The sequence below is a fragment of the Equus caballus genome, chromosome 1 (assembly GCF_041296265.1).
Source record: "Equus caballus isolate H_3958 breed thoroughbred chromosome 1, TB-T2T, whole genome shotgun sequence".
Classification (NCBI taxonomy): domain Eukaryota; kingdom Metazoa; phylum Chordata; class Mammalia; order Perissodactyla; family Equidae; genus Equus; species Equus caballus.
In genome coordinates, this window is record NC_091684.1 from 62,914,448 (window position 1) to 62,936,185 (window position 21,738).

A 21,738-nucleotide genomic window follows, 5' to 3' on the forward strand; every position below is an offset into this window, starting at 1 on the left:
TTCAAATTTTTGGTACATATTACATAGCAGTAAGTATTTACTTAATTCAAATTTTTGTTACGTATTTACTCTATAAATTATAGTTGTTAGTTGATGTAAATTTTTAAATAGTTGTCCATTACTTGTCCTGCAAATTCTTTCTTCTTTTTTTTTGAGGAGATTGTCCCTGAGCTAACATCTGTTGCCAATCTTCCTCTTGTTTTTTTTCTCCCCAAAGCCCCAATACATAATTGTATATCCTAGTTGTAGGTCATTCTAGTTCTTCTATGTGGGATGCTGCCACACTATGGCTTGATGAGCAGTGCGTAGGTCCGTGCTCAGGATCTGAACCGGCAAACCCTGTGCTGCCAAAGTGGAGTGTGGGAACTTAACCACTCAGCCATGAGGCCAGCCCTTATGCTGCGAATTACTTATTTTTCTCAAAGCATGTGTTAGGTTCACCATTACAAATACAGAACGGACATATGATCACTGTATGGTAACATAGTTTATATTATTTACCTTCAAGTCTACCTCTTTTTGGATATGTTATTCATAGATTTTTCTTTAACAAGTACTGTCAAATTCTGTATTAAATCAGTTTCTTAAGATCTTTTGAGGTAATTCTGCAAATTTACATTTTATATTTTTAGGCTACTTGTTATGAATGATGCATGCATTGTGTCGGAAAATATTAGTGGTATAAATATTCACTGCAAACAGTTTGAGCTTATTTGCCTAAAAAAATCTTAATTGCTATTTATTCCATAGTAATTACCATTTAACTTAATATTTTAGAAACATTGATCAGGACAAATCTCTTAAATCTGAGAACAAGGGCAATATGTAATTTGAATTATTGTCTTATGACATAAAAATAATTGGTTAAGAATTTATTTCTAAAATAAGACTGTACTAAAAATCCTCCTGAATTAATCACCCATTGAATACCTTGTGTTTATTTAATATGAGTTGACCATGTCTGGTCACAAATAAGTAGATACCTATGAAAAATTAAAAGCACCTCATATGCATATAATCTATGGTTTTGATATAACAGCTGCTGCCATTCACTACCTGAGCTGTGAAACAGCTGGTGCTGGTGAGACGTGTAAAAGATTGATTATCCAGTAGGAACATGTTTGTTGAGAATTTAATTATTTCTTTCAGTCTAGTGTTAATATTTCCTACAGCATGTTTATGTGCACTGCTGTAGGCTTTACAAGGTTGTTATTGATTCCTCTGTATAGGAAATCCTACCTCTTTATAACTGTCACATAAATGCTTACATCGAGAGGATTATGTAGAAGAAAGTCACGTTACCTCCTCTGCCAGTGTGTGAGAAAACATTTCAAAAACTAAAAATTTTTCCTTCTTGATTACCTTCTATTTTATTTTATTTCTCCAAATGATCTGATTTTTTGGTTAATGTCTTGTTAATTTCTTTGTTAATGTTTTGTAGTTTGATTCTTTAGCAGGGATCTGTGTGCTATTTCAAACTATCTTACATCTGTAAGTCTGAATTTCAAAGAGCACATGGTTTAAAATTTGAAATTATTTATATTATTTATATTGACTGAAATTATGACAGTATATTATGATACTGCAAGTTTAGCTTGAGTAGATATTTATCTATGCTTATTTAAACAAATCAGGTGGACTCCTCCACACTTTCAGATTCTATAGGGTCAGCAGTCCTCTCATCTCATCAGCATTAACTACTGAGGTTTAATAAGTTGAAATTCTGAGAGCTCTTTAGGTATAAAAAGTTCTTGATCTAAGGAAGCAACTCAGTATATCTGTTCAGTGAAGTTCCATAATTAAGACATCTGTCTGAATTATGTAAAATAATCCAGATCTACATTGTCGTCTTCTTTCCACTCTTCCATAAATTGGTAATGGTCATGAGCACTAAGAAAATTCAGACTCTTTGGTACCGGCCTGGTCGCGTAGTGGTTGAGTTCATGCGCTCCACTTTGGCATGCTGGGGTTCAACGTTTCGGATTCTGTGTGTGGACCTAGCACCACTCCTCAAGCCACACTCTGGCAGCAACCCATGTAAAATAGGGGAAGATTGGCACAGATGTTAGCTCAGCAACAATCTTCCTCAAGGAAAAAGAGGAAGATTGGCAACAGATGTTAGCTCATGGCCAATCTTCCTCACAGACACACACACACACACACACACACACACACACACACACTTCAAAATCTGGATCATTCTCTCTGTCACATAATGCAATGGACCTACAATGCAAAGTTCACATCAAAAACTTTTCTGATAAAAAGCTGAAATGGAATATACATATACCAACGTTCTCTTTTGGTTTAAATAAAGTGTTGACATTTTTTTTAAATCTCCAGAGCAGGTGTCTCATTTATAGCATGTAAACTCAGTTTTTTCATGTTTAAACCAAATTCCTTGTTAGTAGATGATTAGAGATTACTGGTTATGGTGATAGCTAGTTATATTTTTCAAAATATAAATCTCAGGTGCTCTTCACCTTAGCACTAGATAGGCATATATCTGTTTCTTCTCTTACAAGAAATATTTCTTCTGATAGCCCTCTAAGACGATGATATTTAGGACAGAGTTATAAAAACGATTAGGAAATTGAAGCCATTAATTTTTCTAAACTGTGTGTTTCCTTTTTTAAGCAACATTACTGTGGTATCAAAAATGAGAAAATTAGCACTCAGTGTTTCATCCTGCCTCTTGATTTTTCATAGTTATATTTCTATTTTATTTTTGTTTTCAGTGTTTAAACATTTGCATTCTGTTCTACAACCACAGTTCTTACAGTCTTAATTCTATATTTAATTGAGTCAAATGCTTACAACCGATTACTTTACCCCCATTCCTTAATTGTTTATTTTGATTCTCTCTCAATTGGCTGCATTTTGTCATCAAACATTTTTTCCCTCAAGGAAGGACTCAGAGCTCTTTTTTTCTTGAGCTTTTGTTTACTTTTTCTTGCTTTTATAGATAAATGACAACTTGTTTGGCGTGATATTTTGTGAAACAAAGTACTTTGTAGACGTTGCTTTATTGTCTTCTAGCACTTTTTATGGAAAATCCAAGTCTGGGTTAATTATTATTTCTGTTCTTTATTATTCCTTTTTTTCTGTTTACTTTGGATTTTATTTGTTTCTCTTCTACTCTTCCTCCTTCATTTATTTTCATTCAGCTTTCCACTTTTTCTTTTACTTTCTCCTTTGACTCATGGGTTATTTAGAAGTGTGTTATTTATTTTCTAGATACGGAGATTTCCCAGAGATCTTCCTTCTTTGTTGTTGGTGCCGTGGAGTCGATTCTGACTCCTAGTGACCCTGTGTAGAGAAGATCAGAACCCTGCCTGGTCTTTTTGTGCCATCCTCTCATCTTCCAGCTCTATATCAGCCATTGGTCCACTGCTATTCATAGGGTTTTCGTGGCCAATTTTTTTGGAAGTGAGTGTCCAGGTCCTTCTTCCTAGTCTGTCTTAGTCTGGAAGCTCCTCTGAAACCTCTCCACCATGGGTGACCCTGCTGGTATTTGAAATACTAATGGCATAGCTTTCAGCATTACGGCAGTTTGCAACCATCACAGAATGACAACCGATATATGCAAGGTGTGGTTCCCTAACCTAGAAAGGAACACAGGCTGTGATCCTTTGAGTCTTAACCACTATACCACCAGGGCTGACTCTTCCTTCTACTAGCATGAATTTATATATTCCTCTTTGCAATTCTATCAGATTTCTCTTAATGTATTTTAAAACTCTGTTATTAGGTGTGTAAAGGTGTAGCATTGATTATTTGACCCATTTATCATTTTGAAATATTTATTCCTGATAATATACTTTGTCCTAAAATCTACTCTATAGGAAACTCTGATATTAATGTAACCAATCCAACTTCCTTTTGATTATTGATATTATGGTATGTCTTTTTCCATCCTTTTAGTTATAACCTATTGTATGTTTATTTATTTATTTACTTATTTTAAAGATTTTTATTTTTTTCCTTTTTCTCCCCAAAGCCCCCCAGTACATAGTTGTGTATTCTTCATTGTGGATCCTTCTAGTTGTGGCATGTGGGACGCTGCCTCAGCATGGTTTGACGAGCAGTGCCATGTCCACACCTAGGATTCGAACCAACGAAACACTGGGCCGCCTGCAGCGGAGCACGCGAACTTAACCACTCGACCACGGGGCTAGCCCCTGTGTGTTTATTTTTAATGTGCATCTCTTGCAGGCAGCATATTGTTGGATCTTATTTTTTGTCCAACCTGACAATGCCTACCTGTTAATTGGGCTGTTTTTACCATTCCCATTTAATGTGATTATTGATATGGTTAGATTTGAGTTCATCATCTTGGTATTTGTTTTCCATTTGTCCCATTTGTTGTTCTTTCTCTTTCCTGCCTTCTTTTGAATCAATCCAGTATTTTTGTTTTGTTTTGCTATTTTAGTGATTGTATTAGGGTTATAATGTACATCTTTAATTCATTGCAGTCTGCATTCAAATAATACTATGTGACTTCCCACGTAGTATAAGACCTTTACAATAGCATACTTCAATTTTATGTCTCCTAGCCTTTATGCTGTCATTTCATACATTTTAATTTTTTTTAATTTTAATTATTTTTTAAAACAACTTTATTAATATATAATTTGCATTTTTCTTTTACATACTTCACAAACACTGTAACACATTATTTTTGTTTAAATTCTCAAATATCTTTTAAAGAGATTTAAATAATTTTTTTAAAACATATATTTGGTCATTTAGTTACCATTTCCTGTGCTCTTCATTCCTTTTGCTTAGAATTAGGTTTTCATCTGGTATCATTTTCCTTCTGCCTGAAGAGCATTTTTTAGCATTTCAAGTACTTGGATCTGTTGGTCATGAATTTGTTCAGTTTTTGTATGTTTGAAAATGTCTTTATTTCACTTTGTTATAAAAGAGATTTTTACTGGGTCCATAATTCTAAGTTGACAGATTTTTTTGTTTTGTTTTTGGTTTTCAGTGCTTGAAAATTGCTCTACTGTCTTCTCACTTGCGTTATTATTAATGAGAAATCTGACATCATTACCTTTGTTCCTCTGAATGTAACATGCCATACACCCTCAACCCTGGTTGCTATTAAGATTCCCTATGTATTACTGGTTTTGATCAGTTTGGTTGTATTAGTCCTTAGGGTATTCTTTTTCTTATTTCTTGTGCTTGGGATGTGTTTAACTTATTAGAGCTTTGGGTTTATAGCTTTTATTATGTTTGTAATGTTTTCAACCATTATTTCTTTAAATATGTTTTCTGCCCCACCACTTTGCCTCTCAAATTACCCATATGTTAGGTCTCTTGAAATTGTCTCATAGCTCAGTGATGCCACGCTCTTCTTTTTTGTGCATTGTTTTTTCTATTTTCATTTTGGATAGTTTTTTTTGCTATACCTTCTAGTTCACTAATATTTTCTTCTGTAATATCTGAACTGTCATTAATCCCATCCAGTCTGTTTTTCATTTCACTTGTTTTCATATCTAGAAGATTGATTTTGGTCTTTTATCTCTTCCTTGTCTCAACTTAGGACATGTGAAACACAATTAAAAGAACTGTTTTAATGTCTCTCTTGGTTAATTTTAACATCTGTGTCAATCCTGGGGTAGCTTTGAGTAATTAGTTATCCTCCTCATTAAGGGTTGTGTTTTCCTTCCTCTTTGTATGTCTGGTAATCATTGACTATCAAACATTGTGAATTTCACCATTTTGGGTACAGGATATTTTTGTATTATTATAAATCTTCTTGAAGTTTTTTCTGGGATGAATTCACATTACTTGGAACAAGTTTGGTGCTTTTGGGTCTTGTGGTTAGGATTTGTTAGGTGAATCTAGAATAGTGCTCATTCAGTGGCAGTGGTTCTTAACCAGGGGCGATTTTGCCCCTTAGGGACATTTGGCAAAGTCTGGAGACATTTTTTATTATGATGAGTAAGGATTGCTACTAGTAGATATAAAACAGGAATGTTGCTAAGCATCCTACAATGTGTGGGACAGCACCCCACAACAAAGGATTTTCAATTTCAAAATATCAATAGAGCCAAGTTTAAGAAACCCTGGTCTAAAACTAATATTCCCTACTACTGAGGCAAGACTTTCCTGTGTTCTCTTAAATGACCCACTAATTATGAGTTTTTCTGCTCTAGATGGTGGAAACAGGTACTGTTCCCTCTAATCCTTTTCACTCTAATATTTTTAGATAGTTCTTCCCAGGCTCTGCTCTGGTGAATGTTTAATGGGAACCCTTTGCAGATTTCTAGGGTTCTCTGCAGTGCTTTCTCTTCTCTAGTGTTATGGTCTCTGAACTCTAACTGCTCTGGTCTCCTGAATCCACAGTTCCCGTTCCTTGTGTTGTAGCTGGGAACTCTTTCAAGGCAGTATGCTGATTCACTCTTAGGGCTCACCTAGATTGTTTCCAATCTCTCAAAGATCGTTATTTTTCATCGTTGATGTCCACTGTCTTAAAAACCATTGTTGCATTCATCATGTCTCTTTTTGTGTGTTTGTTTTGTTGTGGTTTCAGGCTGGAGGCTCCACTCCCTGTTTTCTCACTGTCTTCTGCCTTGCACCATTTTTTGGAAGAAAGTCTATTCTCGTTCTTATCATTGTTCCCCCTTATCTAATATATCTTGTTTTCCTCTGTTTGCTTTTAAGATTTTTCTCTTATTCATTGATTTTAATCAATTTTATTATGTTATACCTTGGTTTAGTTTTCTTTAAGCTTCTTCTAATTCGGATTTGTTCCCTCTGGAAATTTTTCTGTAAATAAATTTTCTCTCGCCACCTGAACCCACCTTTCGGGACTTCAATTAACATTAAGTTGCTTGAAGTTGTCCCGTGGCTCAGTGATGCTCTTTTCAGTTTTCTTTGTTTTTGCTCTCTGTTCTTCATTTCATATAATTACTATTGTGTGTGTCTTGAAGTTTACTAATCATTTCTATTACAATACCTAATCTTCTATTAATCCCTTCCGCTGTATTTTTTATCTCATACATTATAGTGTTCATCTCTGGAAGTTTGATTTGGGCCTTTTTTTACTTCTGCCATGTCTACTTTACATACTTATGTTGCCATCTGCCATTTTTAACTTGTGAAATCTTATTATAACAAGTGTTTTAGTGTCCTTGTCTACTAATTCTATTACATGTTTTTTTTTCCCTTGTTCTAACCTTGGCTTTGGGTTGTTTCCTCATGCTAATGTGCTGAAGACTTGATGAAAAACTCCTGCAAATCTCCAGAGTTCTCATTTTGTACCTCTTTCTTCAAGCAGCTCTCTGCTGTCCAGTATTCTGCCCTTGCATCTGTTAGGCACCTTGTCCTCCCCAAATGGACACTACTGGACTCTGTTTCAATTGTCTCTGCCTGCACTGCAGCCTGGAAACCCTGTTTAGGGAGTAAGTTTGAGGAATTATAGAGTTGTCCTTATTTTGTCCCTTCTTTGATTATTGGCCAATGTCTGAAACTTGTTGTTTTATATGTTTTGTCCATTTTTAGTTGTCTAATGTGAACATATAAATCCATTCCCCATTAATCCATCTTGATTGGAAGCAGAAATTCCCAGGTTGATTTGGTTTTTCTCTTTTTAGATGATTGTCTCTTTCTGCAAGATTGCCTAAATTTTTCTTTGAATTTGAACCTGCTAATAACTTAACCATGACTTATTTCTGTGTCCATTGTTTTATACTGACTTTTCCTGGAACACGGTATTTATTTTAAACTGCAGATTTAGTTCTCATTTAACCTAGTTAATTCTTTCTTTCCCTGTCCCCAGATTTTATATTTCCTTCCTTGAACTATTTAAGTGTCAGAATGACCAAAACTATCACTGATAAATGTATTATAGAGAATAGTCAAGTAATAGCAGAAATTCCAAGTTGTGGTGAGAAGTCTTAAATTAGTCTTGAGGTTGATTCAACTCCAAAGCTCTCCAACATATTATTGTAGATTCTATAAAATTCTCTAGCCACCATTTTATCATTTAAAAATAATTTAAAAGGTGTCAGCCAGTATATACTGTTCATCTATGTATAATTATTAATTTTGCAGTAATTTTTTCTCAGTCAACCCTTTATAATGTTTTGGACTATATTGTCACTACAGTGGGATTTTGCATAGAAATCTATGCATTATTTCTAATAACATTTTTTTTTGAGGAAAAATTTCCAAGTTTCAAATACACTATAAAGCATGAATCTGCTTACAAGTTTAGGCTTATTATAGGGAGAACTTTCAATTTTAGAGATTAAGCGGATATTTAAGAAATAGGTTTAACAAAAGCTTCCAATACCTCGTGACTTACTTTGTATAAACTAAGTCAGCCAGATATGTGCCCTTTTCTACTGATCGAAAATTAAGCGTTTTAAATGAAAGAATAGTGAATCATAGTTTGTTGATAATTATCTGAGAAGAGGGGACTTGTATTTTGAATTTTTCGTTGGCACCTATGCCTGTTGCTTTCTTTCACTGATTTTTTCAGTTTCCATGGCTTATTACAGATCTTTTTCCCTGTCCATATTTGTTTTATAACTCCATTGTGACCACTTTTATCTCTTTTCAACCTACGATCTTACCATTGGGAAATGTGGTTTTTGTAGAGGGTAGGGTTTTCAAGTGTTAATGTTTGCTTCTGGAATAAAGGAAAATGTGATTGTAGGTGAGTGGAGGAAACATGGGTCAGAGAAGTGTACAACTTTGGAGAAAAGGAATGGAATTCATACTTGGAGAGAAATAGGAGTATTTGTATATAAAGGACAAGTAGTAATCAGTAACAACTATTTGGGTTTTACATCTATCATTTTGTTTGCCTGGTTGGTTTTTCTACTAAAATTCTTTTGTTTTTTGTTTTTTTTTTTTAAAGTTCCACTAGTATATAGTTTCCAATAATACAAAAATATATATGATTGTAACTTAAAACTGATTACCAAGTCTAAATTGATCAATTACACCTTCTATACTGGAATCACAAATTACCTTCCCAAGAAATTTTTTAATTGTTTTATCAGTTTGCTGAGATTTCCTAATCACAGAGTGAGTCCTGGCCAGGATGTAGGTGGACTTAGCATCTGCTACCTAGACTAGAATACTCTGTTTGATACTCTTTTATTCATTTTTGACTGTTTTATTTATTCGTTTATTTATTTTTATTGTGGTCATAATTATTTATAACATTGTGAAATTTCAGTTGTACATTATTTGTTAGACACCATATAAATGTGCTCCTTCACCCCTTGTGCCCACTCCCTACACCCCTTCTGCCTGCTAACCACTAAACTGTTCTCTTTGTCTGTAAGTTTGTTTATGTTCCACAAATAAGTGAAATCATATGATGTTTGTCTTTCTGTTTTATTTCACTTAACATTATACCCTCAAGGTCCATCCGTGTGATTGTGAATGGGGCAGTTTTGTCTTTTTTATGGCTGAGTAGTATTCCATTGTATCTATATACCATATCTTTATCCAATCATCTCTCAGTGGGCACTTGGGTTGCTTCCATGTCTTGCTGTTGTGAGTAATGCTGCAGTGAACATAGGGGTGCATAAGTCTCTTTCTATTGTTGATTTCAAGTTCTTTGTAAAAATACCCAATAGTGTGATAGCTGGGTCATATGGTATTTCTATTTTTAGTTTTTTGAGAAATCCATACTGTTTTCCATAGTGGCTGCATGAGTTTCCTTTCCCACCAGCAGTGTATGAGGGTCCTCCTTTTCTCCACACCCTCTCAACATTTGTTATTTTATGTCTTGGTGATTATAGCCATTCTCACAGGCTTAAGATGATATCTCATTGTAGTTTTGATTTGTATTTCCCTGATGATTAGTGATGTTGAGCATCTTTTCATGTGCCTGTTGGCCATCTGCATATCTTCTTTGGAAAAATGTCTGTTCATATCCTTTGGCTATTTTTCGACTGGGTTTTTTATTTTCTTGTAGTTCAGTTGTATGCCTTCTTATATATTATGGAGATTAACCCCTTGTCAGATATATCATTTGCAAATATTTTCTCCCAGTTGGTGAGTTGTCTCTTCGTTTTGATCCTGGTTTCCTTTGCCTTCCAGAAGCTCTTTAGTCTGATGAAGTCCCACTTGTTTCTTTTTTCTTTTTTTTTCCCTTGTCCGAGTAGACATGGTATTCAAAAGGATCCTTTTAAGACCGATGTCTAAGGATGTACTGCCTATATTATATATTATCTTCTATAAGTTTTATGGTTTCAGGTCTTACCTTCAAGTCTTTGATCCATTTTGAGTTTATTTTTGTGTATATAGAAAGATAGCGGTCTACTTTAATTCTTTGACATGTGGCTGTCCAGTTTTCCCAACGCCATTTGTTGGAGAGACTTTCCTTTCTCCGTTGTATGTTGGCACCTTTGTCGAAGATTAGCTGTTCATAGATGTGTGATTTTATTTCTGGGCTTTCCATTCTGTTACATTGATCTCTCTGCCTGTTTTTGTACCAGTACCATGCTGTTTTGATTAGTATAGTTTTGTAGTAAATTTTGAAGTTAGGCATTGCGATGCCTCCAGCTTTGTGCTATTTTTCAGGATTCCTTTGGCTATTGGACGTCTTTTGTTTCCCCATATAAATTTTAAGATTCTTTATTCTATTTCTGTGAAGAATGTTATTGGGATTCTGATGGAGATTGCATTGAATCTGTAGACTGCTTTAGGTAGTATCGACATTTTAACTATGTTTATTCTTCCATCCATGGGCATGGAGTATCTTTCCATTTCTTTATGTCATTATCGATTTCTTTCAGTAATGTCTTATACTTTTCCTGGTATAGATTTTTCACGTCCTTGGTTGAATTTCTTCCTAAATATTTTATTCTTTTTGTTGGGATTGTAGATGGGATTGTATTCTTGAGTTCTTGTTCTGTTAGTTCATTATTGGAATATAGAAATGCCACTGATTTTTGTAAGTTGACTTTGTATCCTGCAACTTTGTTATAGTTGTTGATTATTTCTAATAGTTTTTCCAATGGATTCTTTAGGGTTTTCTATATAAAACCATTTCATCTGCAAACAGTGAGAGTTTCACCTCTTCATTGCTTGTTTGGATTCCTTTTATTTCTTTTTCTTGGCTAATTCCTCTGGCCAAAACCTCCAGTACTATGTTGAATAAGAGTGGCGAGAGTGAGCACCCTTTTCTTGTTCCTGTTCTCAAAGGGAAGGCTTTCAGTTTTTCCCCATTGAGTATGATGTTGGCTGTGAGTTTGTCATATATGGCCTTTATCATGTTGACATACTTTCCTTCTATACCCAGTTTATTGAGAGTTTTTATCCTGAATGGATGTTGGATCTTGTCAAATGCTTTCTCTGCATCTATTGAGATGATCATGTGACTTTTGTTCCTCATTTTGTTAATGTGGTGTATCACATTGATTGATTTGTGGATGTTGAACCATCCCTGTGTCCCTGGTATGAGTCCCACTTGGTCATGGTGTATGATCTTTTTAATGTATTACTCTATTTGATTTGCCAGTATTTTGTTGAGAATTTTTGCAGCTATGTTCATCAAGGATATTGGCCTGTAATTTTCCTTCTTTCTGTTGTCCTTGTCTGGCTTTGGTATCTGGGTGATTTTGGCCTCATAGAACGTGTTAGGAGTTTTTCCATCTTCCTCAATTTTTTGTAATAGTTTGAGAAGGATAGATAATAAATCTCCTTTGAATGTTTGGTAGACTTCTCCAGAGAAACTGTCTGGACCTGGACTTTTATTTTTTGGAAAGCTTTTGATTACTGTTTCCATCTCTTTACTAGTGGTTGGTTTTCATCTTCTCTAGTTCTTCTTTGATTGAGTTTTGGGAGGTTGTAAGAGTCTAAGAATTTATCGATTTTTTTCTACATTGTCCAGTTTGTTGGCATATAGTTTTTCATAATATGCTGTTAGGATCTTTTGTATTTTTGTTATATTTGTTGTAATTTCTCCTCTTTCACTTCTAATTTTATTTATTTGAGCCTTCTCTCTTTTTTTCTTCATGAGTGTGGCTAAGAGTTTGTTAATTTTATCTTCTTAAAGAACCAGCTCCTTGTTTCAATGATCCTTTCTACAGTCTTTTTTGTTTTAATTTCATTTATTTCTGCTCTAGTTTTATTATTTCCCTCCTTCTGCTGAGTTTGGTCTTTGTTTGTTCTTCTTTTTCTAAATCTAATAGGTGTAGTTTAAGACTGCTTAATTGAGCTTTTTCTTATTTGTTAATGTGGGCCTGTATTGCTATAAATTTCGCTTTTGCTGCAACCCATACGAGTTTGTATAGTGTGTTTTCATTCTCGTTTGTCTCCAGATATTTTTTGATTTCTCCTTTTGTTTCTTCACTGATCCATTCATTGTCCAGTAGCATGTTGTTTAATTACCTAAGTTTTTGTTCCTTTCCTAGCTTTTTTCTTACAGTTGATTTTTAGTTTCATCGCATTATAGTCAGAAAAGATACTATATGTGGTTTCAATCTTATTAAATTTATTGAGGTTTGCCTTGTTTCCCAATAGAATCTTCCATGTGCACTTAAGAAGAATGTATATTCTGCTATTTTTGGATGGAGTGCTCTATATATATATCTATGAAGTCCATCTGGTCTAGTTTTTCGTTTAATTCCACTATTGAATTTTTGTCTGGATGCTCTATCCATTGATGTAAGTGGGGTATTGTGTTGTCATTAATATGTCCTTTTACGTTTGTTAATACTTGCTTTATGTACTTTCGTGCTCGTATGTTGGGCAAATATATGTTTGTAAGTGTTACGTCTTCTTTGTGAAGTGTCCCTTTTATCATTATATACTGCTCCTCTTTATCTCTCTTTACCTATTTTGTCTTGAAGTCTACTTTGTCTGATACAAGTATGGCGATGCCTGCTTTCTTTTTCTTTGCTGTTAGTTTGTAGTATCATCTTCCATACCTTCACTCTAAGCTTTTGTTTGTCTTTGGAGCTGAGATGTGTTTCCTGGAGGTCTCATGTTTTTGGGTCTTGTTCTTTAATCCATCCAGCCACTCTGTCTTTTTATTGGAGAATAGTCCATTTACATTTAGAGTGATTATTGATATATGAAGGATTAATACTGCCATCTTATTGCTCGTTTTCCAGTTCTTCTGCATTTCCCTTTGTTTCTCGTCCTGTGATTTTTGGACTACCAATTTGATTACGTAGTTTTCTATGATATTTTCTTCATTTTCTCCTTGTTTATCGTATATGTCTCTTCTCTAATTGTTTATTTAGTGGTTACCATTAGGTTTGTATAAACAGTCTCATAGATGAGATAGTCCATTTTCAGATAGACTCTTATTTCCTTAGACTTTGTTGATTCAATCCCTTTTCTCTTCCCCTTATAGATTACTTTTTTCATATCTTATTCCATCTTGTGTTGTGACTTTGTGGTTAAAATGATGAGATTATTTTTATTTTAGTGTTTTCCTTCTCATTATCGTTAATGTTAAAGTTAAGTGTTTACCAACCTGATCTGATAGAGAGCTGCCATTTTCCAATTATTGCCTACCTATTCATTCCTTACTCAGGGCTTCGTATTTTTTTTTTCAGGTATGACGACCTTCTTGAGGATTTCTTGTAGGGGGCATCTTGTGGGAGTGAACTCCCTTAGCTTTTGTTTGTCTGGGAAAGTTTTTATTTCTCCATCATATATGAAGGATATTTTTGCTGGATAGAGTATTCTTGGCTAAAAGTTTTTGTCTTTCGGAATTTTGAATATATCATTCCACTCTCTCCTAGCCTGCAAGGTTTGTGCTGAGAAATCCATTGAAAGCCTGATAGGGGTTCCTTTGTAAGTTATTTTCTTCTGTTTTGGTTCCTTTAGCATTTTTTCTTTGTCATTTACTTTTGCCACATTTACTACTATATGCCTTGCAGTAGGTCTTTTTACATTGTTGTAATTAAGAGATTATTGACTTCATTCACTTGTGTTTCCAACTCTTTCCCTTGGTTTGGAAAGTTCCCAGCTATTATTTCTTTGAATAAGCTTTTGCTCCATTCTGCTTTTCTTCCCCCTCTGGAATATCTATAATCCTTATATTGCATTTCTTAATTGAGTCAGATATTTCTCTGAGAGTTTTTTCATTTCTTTTTAGTCTTAGTTCTCTTTTCTCCTCCATCTGAAGCATTTCTATATTACTGTCCCCTAAGTTGCTAATTCCATCCTCCATAATGTCAACTCTGTTGTTTAGGGCTTCTGGATTTTTCTTTATCTCACCCATTGTGTTTTTCTCCAACAATTCTGACTGGTTCTGCTTTATAGTTTCAGTTTCTTTTCTGAAGAATTTCCTGAATTCATTGATTTGTCTTTCTGTGTTTTCTTGTAACTCATTGAGTTTTTTTATGATAGCTATTTTGAATTCTGTGTCATTTAGGTTATCAATTTCTGTGTCTTCAGTGTTGCTTTCTTGCTACTTGTCACATTCCTTCTAGTGTGGAGATTTAATATACTTTTTCATACTGCTTTACAACATAAATTTTTGCCTCTGTACAGTTATTATCTGGTCGCAGCTTCCACCTGCTGCCACTGGGTGGGGTCAGGTGCTGTGTATTCTGGGTCCAGCATGATCTGGAGCTCCCCAGCTCCAGCCACAGCTCCTTTTCTCTCTTTGCAATGCTCTAACCAATGGCATTTCTGGTGCGCCAGGCAGAGGGAGGGGTTCTTTTTTTCACCTGTGCTTTCCCCAGGCTCTGCTTTTCTCTCTGTGCAGACCTCTGGGCTATTGCAGGGCTTGAGTGCTAGAAGGGGGAAAGGGCACCTTCTCAGACCTGTGCAGCTTTCCCAGCCACTGGCTCTCTTTTGCACGGCATTCTGGGTGATCACATGGCTGGAGTGCCAAGTTGGGGAAGAGGCACCTGCTTACACCTGCCCACCTTTCCCTGCTGCTGCCTCTCACTCCGCACAGCACTCTGGGTGATCACAGGACTGGAGTGCCTGGCAAGGGGGGGTGGCACTCTGTTCTATACCATCCCCATGTTCTCCTTGTGCCCTCATCCACTACTCTCCTTGGGTGCTAGTTTGGTGCAGACACCCCTACAGCAGCTCAGTCTCCTGTATGTGTGGGGCTTTCCCTCAGGCTGTGAGGGAACTCAGAAAGCATTGGTGTTCCTGCAGAGGGCCACCTCTACCCCCTTTCCTCTCAGAGCTGCCTGCTGTCCCAAGGTCACTGGCTGCCACTGGGAAGAGAGAAGTCCCCCTTACCAGCTTCCACCTTCTCCGGAGGATCCAGCCCCACCACCTTCAGACACATGGCTGTGTGGGTCTCTCAGATGTCTTTTGTGTTGTGTGAATGCCCTGTGTTGGTGTATGAATGTCCTTTTGGTTGTACTTTAGTGGGGAGACTTCAAGGTGCGAGCTCACTCTGCCATGATGCTGTTGTCATTCCTCCTAAAATTCTTAATGATACCATGAATAATAACTTATCTTAGTAGAACTGGTTATTTAGACTCAGTTTTCAATTAAACATCTTTGTCAGTAATCTGAAAGCAATAAGTAAAGTGCTTAAAATGAGGTGTTGTGATAAATTGTAAGAAGTATAGTCTAAGAAATCATATATTAGAAATTTTACGTTAGAAATGTTTTCTCAAACATTGAATAACAATTAGAATGAATGTATAATGAAATATATGCTGGCTGTTTTTTTAGGATTTGACAGTATTTACTAAAAGATATGCTTACAGTAAACCTTGATTAGAAATTTTAATAGATCATTTTCATTTTGCTCAAAATTTAGTATGTGACTTATGGTATTCTTAGCTCTTTAGTGAAAAGATTTGAAAAAGTTTCTAGTGAAAATGAGTGAATTTGTGTTGTAATGGTAACCTAATCGAAATTGGAGTAATGTAAAATGAAATGAAAGATAACTATTACTTTAATATGTATACATTTGAGATTTATACCTCCCCCACCCCCCAATAAAAATCTGAACAGTTGAAGATAGAAAAGTTTTACTGACTCATGGACGATTACTTAAACTCATTGCCTTAAACCATATTAGATATAGAAATGCCTTTGCAATAGCAAACCTTTGAAAGCTGTACTATTATAATGAATATACTTTGGCAGAGTAAGTAAATAATGGATTTTTTAAAAAATTTAAGTTGTTTTGTGAATGAATTGATTTAATAATATCACACTTTATAAAACATTTAGATAGAATTCACAGCACTTTTGGGAATTTATTAATCCCTATACTATTATTCTGAGTTTATTGGTTGAGTGGGATGGTTGAACCACCTCTGACTTTTCATTTTATCAGTGTTCTAAGAGCGGTTTTTGAACTCTTATGTATTATATTAGTCAAATCAGCAATCACCGTTTGGCTTTGTTCCTGTATTTTTTCCTCAAGTTTTTGACAACTCTGTTCTGGGCTGTTTCTTTGACTTCATTATGTATTAACTATGAATTGTTAAGCCTTTATTTTAAAATGTCCTTGCAGATGACCTTAACTGTTACATTTATAACTTCGAAAAGTAAAATGAGAAGAAATATGTGGGGTTTTAATTTTTCTATCCAGAGCATTTCATGTTTGTGTATAATTCCTCACACTTAGTATATACAAATCTTTGTCGTGCCAGCCTTTAGAATTTTATGTGCCAGTTTGACATCCCATTAAGTAAAGCACAAAACTATGTGATAAAGACATCTTTCTTTAATTCATGTATAGTATAGAGAGATACAAGAAAAGGACTTTATATATTCCTTCTGAAGTATTAGCATTAGAGTTCAATTTTTAACATTAAAAAATTTGCCATATATTATTTTTGTTCAGTGAATTACACAAATGATTATTGTTATTACTTCTTCCTTAATAAGGACAGTCTTTGATTCTTTCTGGAAAATTTTTCAAACAAGAGTATGATTACAGGAATTCTATTTGTATTAATTTCCAGTTTCTCTATTTTTTTTCTTGGTTTTTTGGGACAGGTTAAATTCTAACAGAATCATTTTTTTAGAGTAAGAGTTTGTGATTTTTATAGATAAATATTTTCTCCAAGTTGGGCAATTTACTCCTATGTTCGTGTAATTTTTCTTAAGTCTTCTTTTTGGCAGCTATCAAAAGTAAAACTCTACTAAGGGAGAGAATATATGGAACATTAAAGTAAGGTTATTTTTAGTTAAACAGAATAATCTTTTGACTTACTTAGTAGAAGCAAGATAGTGTTGGTTACAGAAGCTATGAGCTCTAAAGATAATGATTGCAAGTTTTTGTGTTTTGGATTCGTGGCGTTATAACGAAGCCTTGGAATTTTATGTGAGTTTGGAAACCACACTATGTGCTAATTGCCTTAGAATGGTAAGAAAATAAACATATATATAGCACTTAGTTGTTAAAACAGTAGGCCCTTATACAGAGCCCCAAATGAATTAACAAACCCTCTACTGAAATGTTTCCACTTCCATTTACTTTATTTATATATTTCAGACCAATCAGCAATTGCTTGTGGAAATGAAATGTTTACTAAATCTCTTTAATAAACATGATTAAGAGAGGGAAAATTTATAAACATTATGATGGTAAGTGTACATTTTTATGTGCTAGTTGTCATATCTTTGTATATAAACTGGACATAAACAGTCTCGTATCTGTAGAAGTGTATCTGTTTTCCAACATATTTACTGTACACATTATAGAATCTTTATAGCTTAATAAGATTTAACCCTTATGTTGTCTCTATCTTTTCAGATAAATAAAATTAGATTTAGTCTTTTTATAACAGCTTTATTGAGATATTTGTATAACATAAAGTTCACCCGTTTAAAATGTACAATTCAGTAATTGTTAGTAGATTTACAGAGTTCTGCAACCATCACCATAATTTATTTTTAGAACATTCACATCACCACAGAAAGAAACTTTGTACCCATTAGCAGTTATTCCCCATGGTTCCTGGATTCAGTCTTATATCCACGTCTCTCATAATAGTTTCAGTGATAACCAGGTATTATGGCTACAAATGATATAATTGTTCTTAATTAGAAAAATAATGAATTTGTTGTTTTTTGACATATATAATGGCAGTAATAATAAGTCTATTTTGATGTCTGACTGTTAACCTCTTTCTCTTTTGCAGACCGTCTGAAGAGGGTCTTTGAGCTTTTGTTCTCATTTGTTTGTTCTGGATATATTACCATGTTTTGGGGTCAGTTCCTTAAAAAGTCAAATTTTTTTTCTGATTTGGGTGGATGACGTAGTAGGTGAAGTTTTTTAAAAATTATATTTGGTAAAGTGGATGAAGAAAATGAGAAAACAGTTTTCTTCCTTGCCTTACTCAAGAACGCAAGTTCTCATATAAATCCATATTTACTTTGTACCCTATTTCAGACCAGTACAGGTTTCTCAGCTATATAATAGGGCTCATTTGACTCTAACCTCTTGTATCTATCATGTGTTTTCTCTGTATCCCTTGGAAATAGCTTCTGGAAGCTGCAGGGACCTCTCTAGACTTCTAGGACATATTCTCATCCTCTTTTTACTGACATTGTCCTAATACAATTAGCAACATTAGCAAATCCTAAATAGTTGAGGATATTCTGAAAGATTGATTGATGCTTTTCCAAATTGCATTTCTCTTGTCCTCTATACAGATTGGTGGCACAAGTTTTTCTTGAGATTGTGATAAACCCTTGAATACTTTTTTCTCTAATTCCCACCTTCCCCTGTAATACCCTCACCCCAAACATCTAATTTTCATCCAACTTCCCACCTCTGTTCAACTCTCCTTTCCTGACTAGTCATTTTCTGTATTAATTTTTCAAAGTATTTATTTCTTTCTTCAATCTATAAAGAATTTAAGACCACCTTGTATTATGTTATTGTTAAGTTTAAGAGATGTGACAGAAAGAGACACAGTCAAATAAAATACAAAGAAAAAGATTTTAGTTCTTTTCTAGAAAGATACACATATAATAAAGAGAGCACCATATACTCCATTATTCATCCCTCAAAAAGAATTATTTTTGTAGGAATGTAGCTTCTTTTAAGGTTAACAGTTATTTAGTTTGACAGCTATAATAAACTAAATTGAATCTTTAAAATATAATTTTACTTACAAATGTCAACTAGCATTTCTCAGGTAGATTGGTGGGCTTAGTGTAGTGGTTTTTAGTCTTTTCTGAGTTTTGAACCCTTCTAGAAAAATTTATTTACTTATAAAATTTTCATATAAGTTTTCAAAGTTCATAAATTTCGAAAGACTTTTTGCTAATTCATGGAGCCCAGGTCAAGAGCCTCTGTTATAGTAAATAGTGAATTGAATTGATAAATAATGTCCATTCTGGATTTCTATAACCTTTCTCATTGTGAATATATATTTGCTTTCTTCTGTCAACTGAGAATTGGTTTTTGTAAAAATATGTTAAAGTGAGGAATCAGGCTCAATGGTGAAATGATGTGATTAAGTGCCAGTGATAAGCAGAGTTCTAAAAAATCATCAAATATCTTTAATTCATTCTCTCTCTTCTAAAAATATCTGTGTATTTTAACTACCTGCGTATAACCAAAGAGATTTTAATGCTAGTGCTCCTTTATAAATATTCCCTAATGTCATTTTTATTTCAGTCTATCAATGTAGTCATTGTGGTGTTCTCAGGTAGACTGTAGCATTTTCATTTCTTCAGATGAGGTGGATTGGGACTATACTTTTTGGGAAGTTTTTAATACAATAAGTAGAAATTGGTAAGAATTGGAATGTCCAGTGACTTCTTAGCTTCACAGATGCTTCCATAATATTTAGTGTACTGTTGGGCATATTAAATTATCATATCCTGACAGCCGTCCTGAAACATGCCGGTCTTATAAAGCCATATTGTTGAGAACTAAAGCCAAGGTATCAGCAAACCATATCTGACATGCCATGTTAATTTCCATAACTATCATTACTGGGAGTGGTAGTATTTCTGAGGCATGGAGAATCTCAATAAATCTACAAAGAAGAAAGTGGCAAAATACCTATCTAACTTATCACTAGGTTTCCAATTATGAGGTCTCATTTTCTTCAATCCCAGTTGAATCATTTCAAAAATAAAGATAAGCATCTTTTTTCTCTCTTATAGACTAAAAATAAAGTGTACAGTATAGCAAAACACAATATTTTGAATTATTCTGTTCTCATAATGTCTAGTGTTCATGTTGTGAATGAAAACCTCATTCTGCAATCTCATAGCATATTTACATATACACATGATTTTTGCCTTAAGTAGAAAAGAAACAGCTGACAGATACATAGGTTAATTTGCTTTTTAAAATTGCAGCAAACTGTTCTGATTCCTTTGTGTGTTTGGGGCTATTTTGAAGAGAAAGAATTTGTCAGGCAACATTTAAGGGACATTGGCCTTTTGTATCCTTTCCTAAATAAACTTAAACAGAAACCTATCAACTCAAGAATAAAATATTTCTTTGTAAATTCTCACCTGCAAATTATTGATAATGTAAGGAGCACCATTTTAATCCTTATATCCCCCTTCCCCTCAACACAGCTTTTAGATTGTAGATAAACTTCCCAGCTCCATAATTAACTGAGCTCGGGCATTGCACCCCATATCATGTGATTTTTTTTCCAGTGGAATACATTATTAGAGCACTTACACAGTCAGTCTAGCTGCAGCAGCCCAGGCGGCAACAGCAGTGCCATTTTTCACAAAGAAAATGTTGAACAGGAGCCAAATGTTTGGTGGCAGTCTGTTGCTAGGAAATCAAGGTCCTGAGGCGATTAATGACAAAGCAAGCAATAACAAGAAGGCAGAATTACAGATTTAAAAGAGAAAAAAGTGGTTGGTGTTATAATTACCCAAAGAAATCCGCACTCATTAAATTGGCTGTTTTTATGATTGACTTTAATTGGAGGTTAGCTCAGATATTTAGCTCCTTTCCCACCCCTTTAAACACACACAGGCACATAATCTGTAGAACTGCAGACTTGTTTTTCTAAGCATTGAGAGGAGCTTGCCCTGTAATTTGATCCCCACTGACAGATGCATTTTCTATGCTGCCATTTTGAATTAACCTATTGTAGAACAATTTTCTTCAGCCCTGTTGAATAAAACATCCAGTCTGATTACCTCCGATGGATTTGATAGAGTAAAAGAATGTACTTCTCATTGAAGTAGATTGTTTGCATGGACTCTACTGATTTTGAACTCTGCCAATAAGCACAATCATTTGTAAAGAATTTTCAAAGAAATTTGTAGGGAGAAAGTAATGAGCATCACCCTTTTATAGTTTAATGTTTGAGCACTTGCATCAAAACAATATTATTCTTACAAGACTGTTATTTTTCCAAAAAGATGTTCATATGCATTTTAAAATATTTTCTGAATCTTTATTTAGACTGTTGGTATTTTTTGGAGTAGAATATTGTATTTATGTGCTCTGAAATGACTATTCTTCCTCCCCACCAACAGTATTTTAATTACAGGACTCAATATGACTCAAAGCACCTTATTGCAAAAATATTTTAATGTATAAAGTATTTAATTAAAATTATTTTAAGATCTGCCTGTTTCAAGTAATCTTTGGTGTGTTTTAAAATACAGGAATTCCTTATAATTTAAATTTTCTAGGATTTGATAAAGCATATCACCAGAAAAGCATTCATCAGTCTTTCATGTACAATACCAGAAGAAACATCACAGTTTGTTTACCTTTCAGAAACCTTAAGAATAAAGTTACATGATGCCCCTGCTCTCCAGATTTCTAATCAAAGCCTGGAACAAAAGAGCCAAGCACATTCTATCTGACAGTAGACA

At 34.4% G+C, this 21,738-nt stretch overlaps 1 protein-coding gene across 6 annotated transcripts in view; it reads left to right on the top strand.

The window, feature by feature from the left end:
• The window catches only part of ADK (adenosine kinase), a 523,666-nt gene that overhangs the window by 262,143 nt on the left and 239,785 nt on the right, over nt 1-21,738 (top strand). The gene's annotated exons all lie outside the window — the stretch shown is intronic.